Raw genomic sequence first — 17381 nt, forward strand, 5'->3', positions numbered from 1 at the left:
TGATGGAGGAGCTCTTGGCTGTTACATTTAATTAAGGATTCTGCTGAAAGTTCTGCTTAAAATAACAAAGCTCGCTGTTCAGAAAAGCGTAGGTGATTCCCCCAGAGGTCTGGCCAGCATTCCTCCTCCTATTGTATAACATTATTGATTAATCAAAACTAATGCTCACAGCTGTTGCCTGATGGATAATGTCTTTGGTGTTTGCTTGCATATAATTATTTACTACTTTATTGATGTTATTTATTTCTTCATTAAGTATTGTTGGCTGTTTAATTATGTGAAACACAACGGCAAGTGTCACTGCTAAAAGCCATGGGAAGGACTGCCCAGAGCTGAAATCTTTCGACCATAAACAGTAAAAATAAATCTAAAGATAAAAATTCTTCAGCCAACATTTTGAATGAAGACCATCAAATCGCAAATGTGCTACATGCAATCTGGAGACCAGTGCCAGCGTGCCATGTTCAGAGAGATCTGCAATGCTGATTTGATTCCGCATGGCAAAGGGCCTTTCAGACTTGCGTGTTTTAAAACACATAGGAAAGGTCCCTGTCTGTTATTCTTGGTAGCTGAATGTTTGAAATAAATCAAGAGGAAACTGATTTCCATGATCTTACCCCTGAGGGGTGCCTAACAAAGCGCCTTCCAAAACACAAATCCTGTGCCAGGTTCTGAGGACCTCCGAGGCCACATGTGGCCCTGCCGAGCATCCCTGGTGAAAAGCTGGGGACTCTCTCAGAGCTCCCCCCATGGTGCCCCTTTTGCCTGCTCACTCTCCATGAGGGACACAGGCCCCTGTGCCCCTGCCCCAGCATTCCCCCTCCTCTCAAAAGCACCATGCAGGTCTCTGCCCAGCCCCTCCGAATCAGGGAGCCAACATCTAATCCTCAGATCCATGTGAGACGAGAAGGGACGTGCTGAGGATTACTTAGCGCATGACAGAAGGCCAACCTGGAACGACTTTTATTTGCCAAGACCAACCCACAGGGATGTGGGGACAAAATCAACATCTTAAATTCTCTCTGGAAACCAAGAGGCAGTCAGGACAAAGCAGATTTAAGACACGCGATGGCTTTCAGCAATGTCTAGGTACCTGCTGTTTTAAAAGGCAGCAAGGTGCACGACTGCAAATGTGCTATTAAAGAACATGGATCTTCTCAGTCTGTGAACAAACGGGAGGACCCATGAATCCCGCTGTAGCTCACAAATCATTAACACACCTATAAAGTATCCAAAGTCACCTCTGTATCTCCTTAGCCACAAAATAAAAATTCCAGGCAGCCCTCAGCAGGCCCTTTCCCCAGGGCAGGAGGACAAGTGGCTCTGGCAGCCCTTGGTTGGCTATCAGTTATTTGGTACCTACTAGTCCACGTATTTCTACACAGATCCCTATACATCTCTTTCCTTTTTCTGAGGTAGTGCATTAAATTTAATGAGGCCTTTGCTACCACTTTATGAAAAGTACACAGGATGGCCAGTTGCCAAATCTCTAACCTCCCTGCAGCCTCCTCCTAACACACTGGCCATCATTTTGTCTCTAGGAGCCCAGAAGATGACTAGACTTATGCCTGGCACCATCATGTCGCCTCCACCTGGTCCAATGCACCTCAAGCCCAGAGCATGACTCAGGTTTGCTCTGGAGTTGAGATTCTGTCCATACTCTCAATACACAATGTACACTCACTTCTTACTTTAGACGCATCTGGAAAACACCCCATGCTCTCAGGTAGTGTCTCTAAGGGGGAAGAAGCACACCTGCAGTACCATGTTCAAAAGTGCCAGGAGTATGGCCATGCTCAGCTGCACTGCATGGACACTGAAATCAAAGTAAAACAACAGCAGAATGAGGCAGTGCCTGTCAATTAGCGGACATCTCTGTGGCCTGATGCTCTGGTCTCATACTGTAGGTCACTAAAAAAAACAGCCAACTGTCCCAGTGAATTAGCTCCTGCTATCTTCTGCCTCTATTCCTTTTTTTGTTGTTTTTATGGCACCATGAGTACCACAATGGTGCTTCTAAAAGATAGCATAGGGCTTAATGACAGAAGAGAAAATGCAATAGGAAGGCACTGAGAGCAGAAAACACGAGAAAAATAATCAACAGAGGGAGGATAAAAAAAGAAACATGATGGGCCCGGGGAATTTGGTCTCCACTTCCCTCCTTGTTTCCTATCCAACCTCCACATTCTCATGCATTTCCTCTTCCTAGAGCCAGTTCTTCCCCCTGTGTTTTCAAATGTCACAATCTTTCCTGTATCCCTTATGCCCACATTGCGTAGGGTGCCACGGGCAGCTTTCCAGCAGAGATGCACAGAGTGATGGTGAGCACAGTTAGGATTTTCAAAGGAAACTAAGGAAATCTTTATGGAGAACTTGGTGAGAATTTGGCACTTGGCACTCTTTTCCTCCTTTGAAAGTCCCACCCTACAGGAACAATCTAAACAAATGTATGCCCCAATGCTGATAAATCCATTTGGAAAGATATCAAAGAAAAGCTAGCTAGGTTTGGAGACCTTTGAAGAAAGGGAAATATCCTGCCAATCTGATGCTGAGATCTATCTTATTCCACCATGTGTTCCAAATCATCAGAGCCCTCCATGGCTCCCCTTCTTCCTCGGGGCGTGGAGGGCAGCATCTTGCCTTGCTGAATAAAGGAATTTGGGGGTCAGGAGAACGGCATTATTTGAGGGAAATTTAAGTGAAAAATTACTTGACCATGGAAGTTGTTACTGTGCCTAAAAATATCTCAGTGACTCAGATTACGGAAAACGGCAAAGCTATAGAGCAAAATCATAGCCTCTTCTCAGCAGTCAGCTGGCTTCATTCACCAGCCTGGCATCTCTTCCCCTTATGGTTTTAATATCATAAGAGAGTTTTTTGCGTGTTTTTTTTTTTTTTTTTTTTTAAGTCTACAGTAAGTTAATGTTTAATGGATCGCCACGTACTGTTCTTGGTGTTTACATGTTCTGAAACTAACCGAATTTGTAGAGCAAATTAAAAGTCTGTAAGACCAGGACAAGCAAATTACAGATATTTGTTGCTCAGAAACTATCGCCTTGTTCAGTCCTGCGTGCCCCCAAAATAAACGGTTTCAATTACGTCTTCACCTTCCCCAGCAATATCAACATCTCTCACAGTTGCTTGCCAGGACTGTTGCTCCTTAGTCTGCAACCGTTACGGCTTTGTGCACATATGCTTCCTGTGAATGTGCAACCTTGCAAAGTACCACGGTCCCAGTGTTTGCAGTGTAACCTATTAAACCAGGCTGGCTCAGGACCAGGAGCGCTGGAGAAGCATGGGAGAAGGAAAGGTGGAGTCTACAGCGCTGTTGATGCTTTTTTTTACACAAATGAGATACGTAGGTGTGGCCCGGTCCTGTCACCAACCAGAATATAAATAGCTAATGGCCTCTCAGTGCACCATTCCCAGCCCTCCACAATGAGCAACTGGCATGGCCCCTCCAGAGGTTCTCACCATGGAGGACATGGTCCATCACTCTACAGGTGCAGGGACCCCTCCTTTGCTCCCAGCACAGGTGACACCCCAGGCTCCTGCCCTTGCTTCCCCCGTAGACCACCCCACAAACAGCTGTGAAGGAAGCCACCAAATCCTTCAAAAACCTGTGGCCCTGATGGGAAAGCGAGGGAGCCTTCCCCACTCACACACTTAATGTCTACCACTCACTTTGCATGATGTCTTGGGCCTGTTTCTCATGTGGCTGAGATGCTGGTGGTGATGAGAGCTGCAGCTTGTTTCCAGGCTGTGGGAATGCCCCACTACCGCTGCATGGGGCACCTCCAACACCAGTGGGTGCTGCAACGAGCGCTGCGGGACCTAGAGAAACCAACACAGAAAAGGAATGATGGTCATGTTACTGACGGTAGAATTCCCACTGGCTCAGGCAGGGCCAGGCCCAGACCCTTGTGTTTTCCCAGGCTCGTGAGGATTTTACATTCTGGATTTTAAATGATAGTTTATTTCTGGCTGACCTGTTTGGTGAACTGTTCTGTGTTTTTGACTGTTGGACTTATTTTTAATCTACTGTATTAGTACACAAACGTAATCAAGAACAAAATGTTACCAATGTGGAGTTTTGTTCCTACCCACTCCTATGAGCTGAGCATTTTAAGTTCCCCAAACCTATAGAGATCTGCCCGTGCCATCTGAGTCCTTTCAGAGCAGCACTACGTTCCTTGTGCTGCAAATATACAAAGGGGAGGGAAGAGGCAAACATGATGTGCATCAGCCACAACTCCTGCTTACAAGAAACGCCACAGCGCGGATTTTAACAATTAACATTCCTGCCGGGTAGGCAGCTACAGAGAAACCTCATCGGTGTTGGGTATTTTTTTTTTTTTTGGCCAAAGAAACTTCTCACACACGCACGCATTTGAGTCATTTTTTGTCATTTGATGTCAATGGCAGGCTGTGACATTCCTCTGTGTTATGTTTTTCCTCCCTGCTATTTGAAGAACGAGATTTTATCTTTCTTCCCATCCCCCTCCCCCCACCCCGTGCCTATTTTCCTAAAACCTGCCTTTCGGGTCAGCGTGCTGCAAGAGATTAATTTTACACTGCAAGAAACAGCGAGCAGGCTATTTCAGCTCTGACATCTGAGAAGTCTGTTATAATACTGCAGTTTCTCTAAATTAAATATTAGGAAAAATTAAACCCAATTGTGGTTCGTACTCCTATGGAAAATATTTCTGTTCAAAACAGCCCCTCCACACTACACAACCGAAGTAACTGCAAGCACAGTAAATATGCAGCAAGTTACAAACCCAGATTATTCAGGTTTTAAGGCTTATAACTAAAAGTGGTTTAATGTTTCATGCCTAATAATAGATTGCTCCTATCACATTTCTAACCTTTATTTCTACCAGCTTTGAAGTCCAGCCATATAAAGGCTGTTTGTAGAACCACACGAAAGTTAAAGCAAATATTACTCAGAGTGATTCATACGAACAAGAATTTGCAATGAAGGCAGAGGGTTTTTTGTGTCTGTATCAAAGGAAATGAAATGTTTGCAATATTTTCCAGTTGATAAATGCATTAAAACATTTTAGTTGTGTAGTACGAACATTGCTGACATAAACAGACTTTGACCTGAAACAGATTGTATTAAGCTCTGTGGGGGAGGCAGCATTAAAAAAAATAAAAAAAATAAAATAAAATAAATATCCTAGATTTCAAAATCTGCCACAAGGTCACTGCAATCCTTAATTAGCTGAATACATTAAGAGAAGGCTGGAACACAGACTCTGTAAAGAGAGCAAGTGTATGTTTAATCCTCCGTTCTTTGCTTACAGATTACCCTTTCAGAATGAGTAACCTTATTTTCTTTTTAAATATCTATTTACCTTTTTGAGCTTTGCATAGCAAAGCAGGTTTTTTTTTTTCCCTTCTCTGTTGCAAAAGAAATTAATTTGTAGCTAGTTGCTATGCATTGGCAGGATTTCTGCATAAAGAATGTAAGCCATCTATCTTTGTATTCAAGATATAGTTAATCTGGCAGTTAAAATACTTTGGAAACATTTTGATGACTTATCTGGAAAAGTAGCTTTGCATTTTCAAAGAAAACTCAGAACTGTATTGCGAGGGGAAGATAAAAGATATATGAAGTGTTTGTTCCAAGCGATACTATTCATTTAAAGATCAGAATGTGACCCCACCCAAGCAATTATTGCGGAAAAACAAGACAAAAATCCTCATACAGCTTTCTGACACGGTCTTTATTTGGGAAACGAAATAACTATATTACGGTTATAGCCTAATGGATTGCAAGCTGTTTTATTGGAGGCAGCTGAATCCCGTTTAGCATAAAAAAGAACTCTGTTTGCTATCAAGAACACATTTACATTAATATGACTTTGACAAAGTAAAATAAAATCGCATTAAGATGATGTAAGTAGATAAGACAATGAAATCTCTGTGAGATAGTTTTGGCACACCAATTAGAGTCAAGTCCCTACAGGAAAGGAGCATATTTTTACACCGAGTATCCATGTGCTTTTAAGTTGCAGAGCAGCCAAAATTAATTCCACGCTTAAAATATTTCCAGCAAGGGAAAAAGGGTTTATTATTATCTTTATTTTTCCCCTCGAAAAGGTAAAATTTCTGATAAACTGCATTTGTATTTGCAATAACACAAACACGTTTTGTTCTCCACACCAGTCTGTAATCATCTTGATTATTGCGAGGGACTTTCCAATATAGAGCAGCTGAAAACAAGGTTTTAGATTACATGGTAATTTAGGAATGCATGAAAAGCCGAGCAGTCCCCATAATGGAGCGCTGCACAAACTCCATGGCTTTTACAGCAAAGCATAACATATGTTTTGTGATTCATTCAGATGATTTTTTGGGTTTTTCGGGCAGGGCTCTACCAAAGCGCACCGAGCGCTGTCCTGCGTTTGGGTGCCCCACCGCTCTGACAGCCGCAGCCACCCCAATACTTGGAAGCCTCTCCTTCTGCATGGTCATTGAAAGCAGGGCAGTGATGGATGGCGATAATGCTGCGGGTTTATGACTAATCGGGCCTTGGCAGCCCCGACGCTTCCTTTGGAGCTGAACTCCCATACTCCCTTCGCAAGGTACGCGCAGCGCTGCGTGGCCACCGGTCCCAGAGGCACTGCACCTGGCGCAGCCCCGGCCCGTGTCCCCTCGGCGCTGGACACCAGGTGTCCCCACCTCACTGCGCTGCCGCCACGGAGCGACCGCGACTGTCCCAGCGCTGCGCGTTCCATCGCCTCCAATCTGCCTGTTGCAGGGCTGCGCGTGCAGGGAGAACGTGTGTGCTCGCAGATATCCCTCAGCCGGGCTCATATTTTATGTTGTCACTCGATATGCCTCAGCCGGGCGAGGCAGGACTTTGCAGAGTTTGAAATAATCCAAATTCAATCACTTTAAAGCTGCTACAATATGCAAGTCCTGGCAGCCGCTTTAAATTAATGGAACATCAGATGTGCTCTGATCCTTTCAATTTCCTTGGGCAAGGCAAATTCAGCAGCAGTGGTGGGGGAACATCAGGCTATCAGCAAAACGAATGTCAGCTTTTGTCCGCTGATAGAAAACGCACCCAGCAAAAACAGGCACCGTATTTATTGCTCCGTAATTAAAATGTATTTCTCTGTGCAGAAGGGATTATCTCAGTGTTTTGGACAAGCAAACACCGCGTGGTCTGATCCATACAGACGGGCATTGCCATCAAACCGAAATACAACATGGCTTCTTATTTGGGGCTTTACAAACACAGCCAGATATTTTGTCTGGGTGTAGGTATTTGTTTTTTGTGCCTGCTGGCAGGTATATCAATACAAATAGCAGAACGCCGGCCGCCAAAGCCCAGTCCCAGGACAGAGATGGGATTTTGGCAAGAGCTGGAAAAAAGAAATCTCCATGGCGAGCCCATGCAAATTCCCTTGGTTTGGGGTTTACTTTGCAAGTGCAAACATTCATCAGGTTTGTCAGAAGGGCCGCAGACCTGAGAACCTTTTGATCAAACCTTGGCTGTGTTTGGAGGAAGCCTGCGCTGGAGTATGTTTTTCAAGATGCAGTTCAGTGGCTTTGCTTTTGAAACACAAACAAGCCCAAAAATTCAAATCAGGGCTCTGAACCTTTGCACGGGCGTTCATGGAGCACGGTTTCACTGATACATAGGGCTTATCACCAGGGCTGCCTCCTGGTTGCAAGGGCACGTGCTTCATAAAGTCTGTTTTTCCTGAAACAATATGGTAGAAGCTGTCACAGTTAAATTCAGGACAAGGTATCTCTTTAATTCTGATTTTTCACTTATTTGATTTATATGAGGAGAGCCTGGCTGCTTCTGTGCTGAGCGGGACTCGTGTTGCCAGACAGTATGTTTTAAGTTATTTTTAAAACGCTGCCTTTTGAAGGCTCTTAAATCCTTTGATGTAAATGAAAATAAAATCATAGTTTGGAATCTAACAGGGACTTTTAATCTTGATCTTAAAAGCATGAATCATGCTACAGCACTGAGTAAAACTACTTTCCGTCCTTTGCATTCACCTTCCGTGCACATGCTGATATTTTGATATTTATGGGTGGCAATTAGGGATCTCAGGTAGTCCCAGGTGCCTTGTGCCAAGCTCTGTGCGCAGCTACTGCTGACAGCCTACGGATGAGATTTCCTCGAGTCTTACTCATTTAAATATGACATTTCAAGTGAGCCTGATTAAAACCAAGCAGAAGCAAAATGTCTCAACTTCCACGCATGTAACGTTATGGCAACAAAACTTGGAATGATTACTGCCTTGGAAGCACAGAACTAGTGGTAAAGCAGTGGTGTTGCAATAAAATTGCAGAAAAACTTCTCCTGTAGCCACCATTGAAAATCCAGCCACCATCTTCTGCCAGAGCTGAGGCCAAGCTCAGGCCCAGCCCTAGCCCACTGCAGAAGCCCAACGGAGCGACTACTCTTCCAGATTAAGAGTAAGAACACCTGATAAAAACGTGAGCATTTCAGCTGATCGTTCTTCAGTCACTATTTGAAAAATAGCATCCCTACATCAAGCCTGCATCAAGCAGGGTTAGTGCCTGCCAGGGTGTCCATTTGGGACAGACATTGCACAGAAGCAGCAGACACCAAACCCCATTGGGTCTTCCAGTAGTCTCCAAAGGAATGTAACAGCGAAGTCATCTGGGGATGCTCTTCTCAGGCAAAAGCGCTAGATTCTCCTAGATTCTCCACCGAGCCAACTGCCTGGGAGCTGCAATGCTGCAGCATGGCTGATGGCAGCCAGATATATTGGGGGCCTTCATCCCAACAGGCATCCCAAGAGCTGCAGGGAAGCTGCTCACAGCCCATGAACACCCAGCTGTGAGCATGGGCATGCTGTGGTAGAAATGGGTATTTGGCCCTTGAGGTTGTGCCATGGACACTGTCAGATTGCTCTTATTATATTCCAAAATCCTGCCATGGTTTTTGTCCCAGAAAAATAAATATGAGCAGCAATAAATGAATCCCAGTACTGACACTTATAAATTGCACAGTCTGCTCCTGTTCAATCTGAAGAAAACTCACAATGGATTCCATAGGTACATCTGCCAACAGACCATGACAAAAATCAAGTTCATCCTACCTGTACGAACCAAGCGTGCAGCTCCATGTCTAGATCCTTCTGGATTTCAAACTCTTCATGTGCACCAGTGGAGTTTTAAGGTGAACAATGTCAAGATTTGTCCCTAAATAAAAAAGTGCCAAATTAATATAACAACATGGTGGAGCTCCCATTTACTGCACACAACAGTCAAGATATTCAGACTTACTGCTCTCACTACAATTGTAATTCAGTTTCCTTGAGCATACATAATGGTTTTATCTATTCTGAATGGGGTTATCTTTAGTTCCTTAACAAGCCCATATAATTCAGCTGTCACAGTTTCCATAAGAACAGTAACTTGGAATTTCCTGCCTTTAATTTGGACTAACTCCTGTCTACTGCACTGCATTAATGATGTTTCCAATGTGTGGTGTGACTATGAAATCAACCATTATGCATGTTACATAGACATTTATAATGTTCAAGTACCACTTGTAGAGGTAACACCTCAAGTAATGTAAGCATCCCATCTTCACAACTCCAACAGCCCTAGTTTAGCTGCCTCATCCCTATTGCAGGCTTTGCAGCTAGGCTCTCCTGCAAATGCAGCAGACATAGCCAATGTGAACCTGCCCCAAGTCTCTTCCCTGTCATGGGGACAGGTTCTACTGCCACACTACAAGAGGATGGTGCTTCTTATGACAGAAATACCTCCTGGTGCACACAGCAGCACCTCACCTGCCACAGAAGCACATTAGGGGAGCGTATGCAGCCAGTCTCATTGCACTGCGCTATGCCCATTTCCAGGGATTTCTACTGTTATCTCTATTTGTACAGAAACAAAGCAGGACATTTAGTGGTTGAGGCCTGAGGCTCCCAATTAGCGTGCTGACAGATGGCTGTTTTTACTTTTGCTTCCCTTACTCTAGGCCCATTCATTCAGGGTACTCTGTTTAATTACACAGAACCACGTGCCTAAAAGCTTGTCCACGTTTTTTTGAAGTGCATTGGTTGGTTTAACTGGAGACGCTACCTTTTCCTAAAGAACTGCTGCAGAGTTTCACCATGTTCTGTGGTATCAGATAAGATATTTGGTTTCCCTGTGCTCATACTGGGCTGTTGCCCTGTATTTCAGGAGACCAACAGCTCTTCAGGGAAGAGCAACTGTTCTTCAGAGAAGAGCAGCTATTATCTCTCCCTTGCCTCAGAGCTCCCCCATCACGTACCCACAAGGGCAAGGAGGGGCATCAGCACACAGCAGAAGGCAACAAACATTCAGGATGAGGTGATGCAGAGGGAAGTGTCCCTTCCTATAGCAGGGTGTTGGAACTTCCAACCCAAACCATTCTATGATTCTGTGATCAGCATCAGCATACACACAAGCAGGGCAGCATCACACAAAGACCCAGAAAATCTCCCTTTCTAGATTTCCTCCCTCTAAGGTGCAGGTGCCAAAATAGACATGTAAGCTGAACAGTCCGGTAGCAACATGTTGGTTCATTCCCCTTCCCCTGACTCCATATCATAGAATCATTAAGGTTGGAAAAGACCTCTAAGATCATCTAGTCCAACCATCAACCCATCACCACTATGCCTACTGAACCTTAGCCTTTTCTCACGTCAAAGGTCTTCTAAAATGTTGATTATTCTCAAGCCAAGCAGGTCCTAACTTGCAGGATGAGGAGAATTAGAAGTGAAAAACTAGACTCACAGAGAGCAGAGTAGGTGACTTCCAGCATAACTCCAGGGCAAAGCTGCTCCCTCGCTGGCTGCAGGCTGTCCTCCCAGGTAAAGATAGAGCTGGAGCCAGAACAAGAGGCTCAGGGCTATCTGGGCAGAGCCAGAATAAAGCCATCTGCCATTTTGGGAAGGATCTCAACCTGGAGCCCACCATTGGTATGCTGCTTACAGGGAATGGCTCTCACCCATTTATCTCCTGTTCACTTGTGATCAATGGCCTTATGGAAAAACGGCATCAATAATGAATAAGCAGCAAATGCCGTGCTCTGTCTCCAGCTCTGGCTCTAGCAAAGACCATCAGGTGGTACAAATTACTTCACCTTACTCACATTGATTTTTACCAGCTGGGAATTTGGCCTAAGTTTCATCTGGTTCAGGAGAGAAACAAAACATACAGTATCCTAGCTGAACTGACAACGGAGGTAGACCCCAATTTCCACAAACTCTGGCTGGAGGGGAATCGCTGTCTGTGCTGACCAGCTGTATCTGGGCACAGTGAAGCTGCTCCAGGCCTGGCTGGGCACTGTGCGAGCTCTGGCACAAACTCTGCATGAACCAAAGCTTCCCGAAGAGCCTGCAAGAAGGTGCAGACGCCTGTCCAAGGCTGAGCAGTGCCAGTGACACAGCAGATGCATATGTTTCTAAGAATACTGCCTGGCAGCCTGGCACTGGTGAGTGCTGGAAGCTGCATTGCACGTGCACACACAGCTACTGCTATCATTAGAGCTTCACTGCTTTGGCACCTCTTCCTAATTTACTTAATTTCTATTTATACCATCCTGTTTCTGTTTTGAGCCTTTATCAGATGCTGACTTGTTTTTTGCAGAGCCAGACTTTGGAAGGGGACTGTGGAAAGGAATTGCTGAAGGAGCTGAAAACATCAGAGCACTTGGAAGGGCCGTTCCCAACCTAGCAGTGTCCACTGCTCGTGGTGCAGAGGTCACTTAGCTGCTTTTCCCCAGAGCTCTCCTGCCTGGGAGAGGCCAGTCCCTGTGTGCTTGGGGAACAGCAGGACAGCCTGAGAAGGCACTCTGAGAACAACCCAGCCTTGCTGAAAGTAGGCCTTGGCTTTCCACATGTGGGTCTGAGCCTCTGTTTTCCAATGAGGTTTGGATATCAAGGGAGGCCAATAACCACAGCGTAATATCACTCCAGCTCCATCTCAGGGGTAGTGTCAATTGTGCTCAACCATTCAATAGTTCTGAAATAAACTGCCTCGTTAGCATCATCATACCACAAACATGGGGGGTAATACTTTGTTTCTTTTGCCTCCAACTGTGACCCAGTGATATGTTTGTCATGGCTTGGCTGGAGGACATACAGAGCTCCCGGGGAACAACTTCTAGGAAAATGCTATGTATGTTTCGCCTGAGCTGCACTGATTCAGCTGTTACAACCCAGAGCTCAGATACAAGTAGCAGATCAGAAGAACACAGCTGTTGATGTTGACATGTTGCTGGCCTTATGGAATGATGATGAACAGCTGGAAATGCATTTGATGAACTAGGGGATAGGGACAGAGTAAACAATTTCAGGCTCGCTGGAACATTGCAAACAAAAAGGCAATCAACTGAGGACGTCAAATTCTTCCTTTGCAAATCATTTGTAGATCTTTCACTGCTTTTTACAATGGGTTTCAGAAGGATGCACATGGCAAGGCTGTAAACTTCAGAGCTGGCCAAGCCTGCACAGACCCCTTATGAAAATCTCACCAGAGGGCAAAATGTTTAAGGTGAATGTGCATCTTCACGCAGAAGAGAGATGAGGAACTCTTTCTCTGTTTGTGGATAAGTGAAAAAATGAAGAATAGCTTCAGTAGGAAATCTTCTTGGAGGAGCTCGCTTTCCTTTCTTCCTCCCCTGAATAATGACACTCTTAGCAAGTCCTCCTGCAGAACACTCCCAGGCTCCAGAGCCCTCTGCTCCCGACACGCCTCTGTTTCAAAGGCCAGGTGGGCACTGATTGCTGCAAGACTTCCCCACAAGCCAATCTCCAAGGAAGCACCAAAGCCTCATCTCAGAGCTGCCTTAAACTGGGAAGCTTATCCCAGTATTTCAATGGCTCCTAGTGTCGTACTCTGCCATAAGCTTTAGTTGATGCTATTCTGAAGAAAGCTTTTGTTCAATACAAATGCCTACTTCACGATGACATCATCTAAGACCGGAAAAAAAAAGCACAGCCTGGAGTAGTCAGGCATGTGATGATGTATAAATAGCACTGACAGAACAATATTACAAACTCTATTGGTACAGCTAAGATAAAAATAGCAAGATGCTGATTCATCTGAGCTATCAGTGAGAGGGATGGCAGGAGGTTTAGCTACAGTAAACCTTCTCAACTGAAAGCATGCTGCTTCACCATGAATCAGCTGCTCAGATCTTTCATTCTGCTTGGAAAAGCACCTGTCTCTTGCTGCTCCAGTCCTCCATTACTGAACACATGACATGCAGGGCCTGAGTTTTCTTCTGTTTCCCTTATACTGAAGTACACTGCTGTCAGAAGGGCTTTTTAAGCAAGTAGGAAAGGCAGAACCATTTCTCAAAATGCTTGCCGGATGCTTGGTGACAGCATGTTTTGGTGGTAGCAAGGTTTGATGGTATTGTTCACAGCTTTTTCTACTTTGCCTTTGTTTAGAAAAACAAGGAAGGAACCATTGTTTCAATAAGCCTGGAAATGCTGAGCCATGTTTGCCACACCTCTGCATCTACAGTGACTGTGTCCTATGGGTTTCAGTAAGATGCATGCAAAGTCAAGTATACATCCACAGATGGGGTTCTTTTCAAACCTTTCAAATGAAAGAAAATGAAGCCAAGCTTAAAAATACAGGAATTCAAGAAAAAAGAGAACACAAGATCGCTGATTTCCTCCTTGGAACACATCAGCACTGATTACCTCTGTAGTATCTTTGTATGGCCCAGACCTTTTGTTCTTGTTTGCCTTAACACGAGTTACGCTGATGTTCTTCAGTACCGAAAACTTGTGCATGAGAGCTGCCAGCTCAGATGCCGGGGAGCAGAACTTTACACTACAGCCTCTCCACTTCCAGAGCATGTCCTGCAGTGACAGTAGCAGCTACATGGACATGAGCACACCAGCCCCACTCAGCTGTTGCTTGGTCCAAGCAGGGCACCTGGCTACATGTTGGTTTGCATCAAAGCAAACTTACTTGTTTAGGACCATTAAAGTGAGGAAGGCTTATACAATTATGGAACTTTATATTAATTTTTAAATCTTGCAGATGTTGCAATCTGTACATATGGGAATAACGCCAAATGTTATAATGACAAAACAATTATATTGGCTGGCTTTTAAAGGGGAAGACGCAGAGTGAAAAATCTCATCCTACCACTACTAAAGCATTGCATGTATGTAGTTTGGTACACATCTTTTAGATAACAGCTCTGCATTTCTGATAGTAAGCTCATCAACAATGACCAAAAAAGCTGAAAAAATAATGGGGGGAAATAACAATCAAACAACAAAAAAAGAGCCTTTATTTGCTTTTGAACTATGTTTATATCAGTAAAATTCTTCTTGCTATGCCCAGAGTAGACCTTTGCTGAATATGAGTTTCAGAGAGCAAAGCCAACAGTACTGCACATATCTGCCACTTGTCTCAGCGTCCCCCTCTGGTGCACGCAGTGCTGGGAAGAAGCACCCTTTGGATGTCACTGCTCTGTCATGTAGCATCTCAAAGCATTTGAGATTCTAGTGTAATTTTGTCTGAGGTTGCTGGTTGTTCAACATACTGAGGTACTCTTCAGAGAGCGTTTAACTGGTGCTCCACATAAGCAACATATGTTTCATATTACCAACATCCCCTTTGTATTTCTATTGCACTTCAGTACCGGTAGATTCTACTGATGCTAAGCCCAGCTTCAGCTTTGAAGCTCAGGAGAATAACAACATAACCTGCTATTTGTTTATGTTAGTAATAAAATCTACCGGTAATTGTGATTTGATCATGGCCACAAAAACAAGACTGGCCAAAGGAAACCTTATCAATAAACAGGAGATGAAGGAAGTGGATGGGTTGTCTCTGGATTTTCTAAATCTAGTCCAAGAAGCTGACGATGCGGTCTGAAGTCTTGACTTGTTTTGGACCTCAGCTTTTCAAAAGATGATTCGGGGGAAAAAGAGAACTCAGCACTCACCTCTTCTTAGCATAAAGGCGTTCAGAGGTGGAGCAGAGCCACATGCTACAATTGCTGTTTTCCTGCACTCATCAGAAGCTGCCAAGGAGCAAGTGTGGATGCACCACCCCAGCACAGCAGCTCTCCTTATCACTGCTTTCCCTGGGCGTCCCTCGCTGCTTCTCCTCCTGTCCTGCCTCTGTTCCTCTTGCCCCACAGTCCTGTGCCTTTGGGCAGGATATACGGTGTCTTTGAATTGCAGTTCTAAGCCACCTTAGAGACAAGAGCTGCATGTATATAATCACTGGACAGTTTACTGAATTGCTATATACATATAACGTAGCGATACCACTACAACTATAGTCATGCTCCACATGAACAGATCAAATGTATCTTTTGTACATTATCAGTGCTGATGCATAGCCCTGCATTACTGAGGTAGAATAAAGCTGGTTTACAGAACACTCATAAGCAAACAGTTTCAATTTCTGGTATCTCTTCCCCAATATCTCCACCATGAGTAAACACACGGAGGTAATGTTGGCTCACCGCAACTTGGCTCAGTGCATTTTACAATAGAGCATCCCGATAACACCGTAGACTTACATGTGAGTAAGACTTCTCATAGAGCAGCACAATTTATTCCCATTTCCAGTTTAATGGAGCTTTTCTGATTATTTTCACAGCACTGTGCAAGGCTTTTTCCTGCTGCACAAAAGGGAAAAGCTCCTAATATGTTCCTGAAATGCCTCATGAAGTTAATGTGACTTATTCTCTATCATCAAGAGAATGACACTGGAACGAATGAAAGTCAGTTTTTTTCTCAAAGTCTCTTAATATTCAGTCCTCATATGGCATAAGGGAGTAAACTCTCAATTACACAAAGGCAAATACAGAGAAATCCGTCAAAGTCAATAGAGTTATTCTGGACACCTGAGTAATTTGTCCCTTGGTATGATTCAGTCTCCAAAATCCACTCTGAATGTCCGTAATGACCATTTGCTGTTCACTGACATTTTTAGCTCTGTTACAATTCTAATTTTTTCCATGTTTCAGAAATAACTGGAGTCAGTTTCTTTCAGAAGATGCTGTTTCCCCAGCTTGACTTCCCTATGAATAACCTCCACCATCACTATGCTACTTTTGCTCAAACGTTTCATTCTTAACAATAAACATCTATCCCAGATGCCTTATTTTCAGCTTCATTAGATGTTTTACTAGTTCATCTTGAGTCACGTCAATATTTACCTTGGACAGGGTTCCGTATACTTTAGTTTCTAATACCAGAATTCTCCAGACAAGCTTATTGTTCCTGGCTTGACTTCTCCCAGTCACAACTTAAGGCTTTTTCTTACACACTCAATAAGATGCAAATTCATCCAACTATGTGCTCCGCCACATGCTGCCAGCTATGCCTATTCCAAACATCTCCAAACTGATTTACTTCAATTTCTGTGTACACACAGGCCCCAAACCTGTACTCAGTTACTCTGAGGTAATTTCAAAGTCATTTAATCACTGCAATTAGCAGAAAAGAAAGCAGAAATTAGATACCAGCCTTCCAGGCCTATTACCACAACAGCCATTTCTACTTACCTGTATCCCAGAGAAGTGGTGTTAGGAAACCATGAGGCACTGCCAGCCGCTGCCTCCTTTACTGGTACCTCTGGCTGTTCCAAACTGTTCAAACCCAGATGTTCTTCTGAGAGATGGGACTGCTTTTATTCAGTTCAGCTCTCCTCCCTGCCCCTGACAAACAGGATTGACTTGTACCAAGTTGTGCACAGCATAGAAATCGTTGCACTGTTTACAAGAAACCTTGTAAAACAGTGAGTGGCAGCAGGATGCCACATTCACCAGGCAGGAGAGCAGTAGTACTGTGGATCTAAGCTCTTCAGTAACATTAACAACGTAAGCAATAGCAACAGCAAGAAGAATGGATGAAGTGGTTTTGAGGGTCACAGTGGAGCAACACAGAGCCTGGAAGGACCAAAGGAAAGTGGAACAGGAACTGCTCCTTGGGAGGCTGCGTTAAGGGCAATCTCTAGCTTGGCAAGGCATTGGCAAGAACTGCTGTATGGCAGCAACACTGCATGTAAAGGAAAGTAGCCATGGGAGGGAACAGTATAGATGACGGCAGGATGGGATTTTAGGGGAGGTAATGGAAAGCCAGTCTGTCTGTGTGCGTACTCAGTGCTAGCAATACCTGAAATGGCTCAGCAAACGTATCCACAGGCAGCTCTGTGCTGCAGTCCTCACAGCCCTCTGGATCCAGGCAGCTCCTTACTCCTGTATGCACGCCTGCTGGAAAGAAGTTGTTCTCAATGAGAGCAAGACAAAGGGAAACAAAAGTTTGAGAAGTAGGATTGTTTCAATAATTTTCTTGATCTTTATGCTGAGTTTACTTCAGGTCCTTTTTCAAAGCAGCAGCACAAAAAAGGCAGTG

The 17381-nt window shown here is 44.3% G+C and overlaps 1 protein-coding gene across 1 annotated transcript in view; it reads right to left on the reverse strand.

Annotated features, from left to right (window-relative positions):
• Positions 1–17381, reverse strand: part of ARID5B (AT-rich interaction domain 5B) — a 143786-nt gene that overhangs the window by 115013 nt on the left and 11392 nt on the right. Inside the window, exons 3-6 of the mRNA XM_040702376.2 lie at positions 17142–17236; positions 16532–16684; positions 9102–9204; positions 3685–3834 (exon numbers count right to left, since the gene is read on the reverse strand). The gene's annotated coding sequence lies outside the window, so the exon portion shown is untranslated. The remainder of the gene's footprint in view (positions 1–3684; positions 3835–9101; positions 9205–16531; positions 16685–17141; positions 17237–17381) is intronic.

The sequence above is a fragment of the Gallus gallus genome, chromosome 6, assembly GCF_016699485.2.
Source record: "Gallus gallus isolate bGalGal1 chromosome 6, bGalGal1.mat.broiler.GRCg7b, whole genome shotgun sequence".
Taxonomy (NCBI): Eukaryota; Metazoa; Chordata; class Aves; order Galliformes; family Phasianidae; genus Gallus; species Gallus gallus.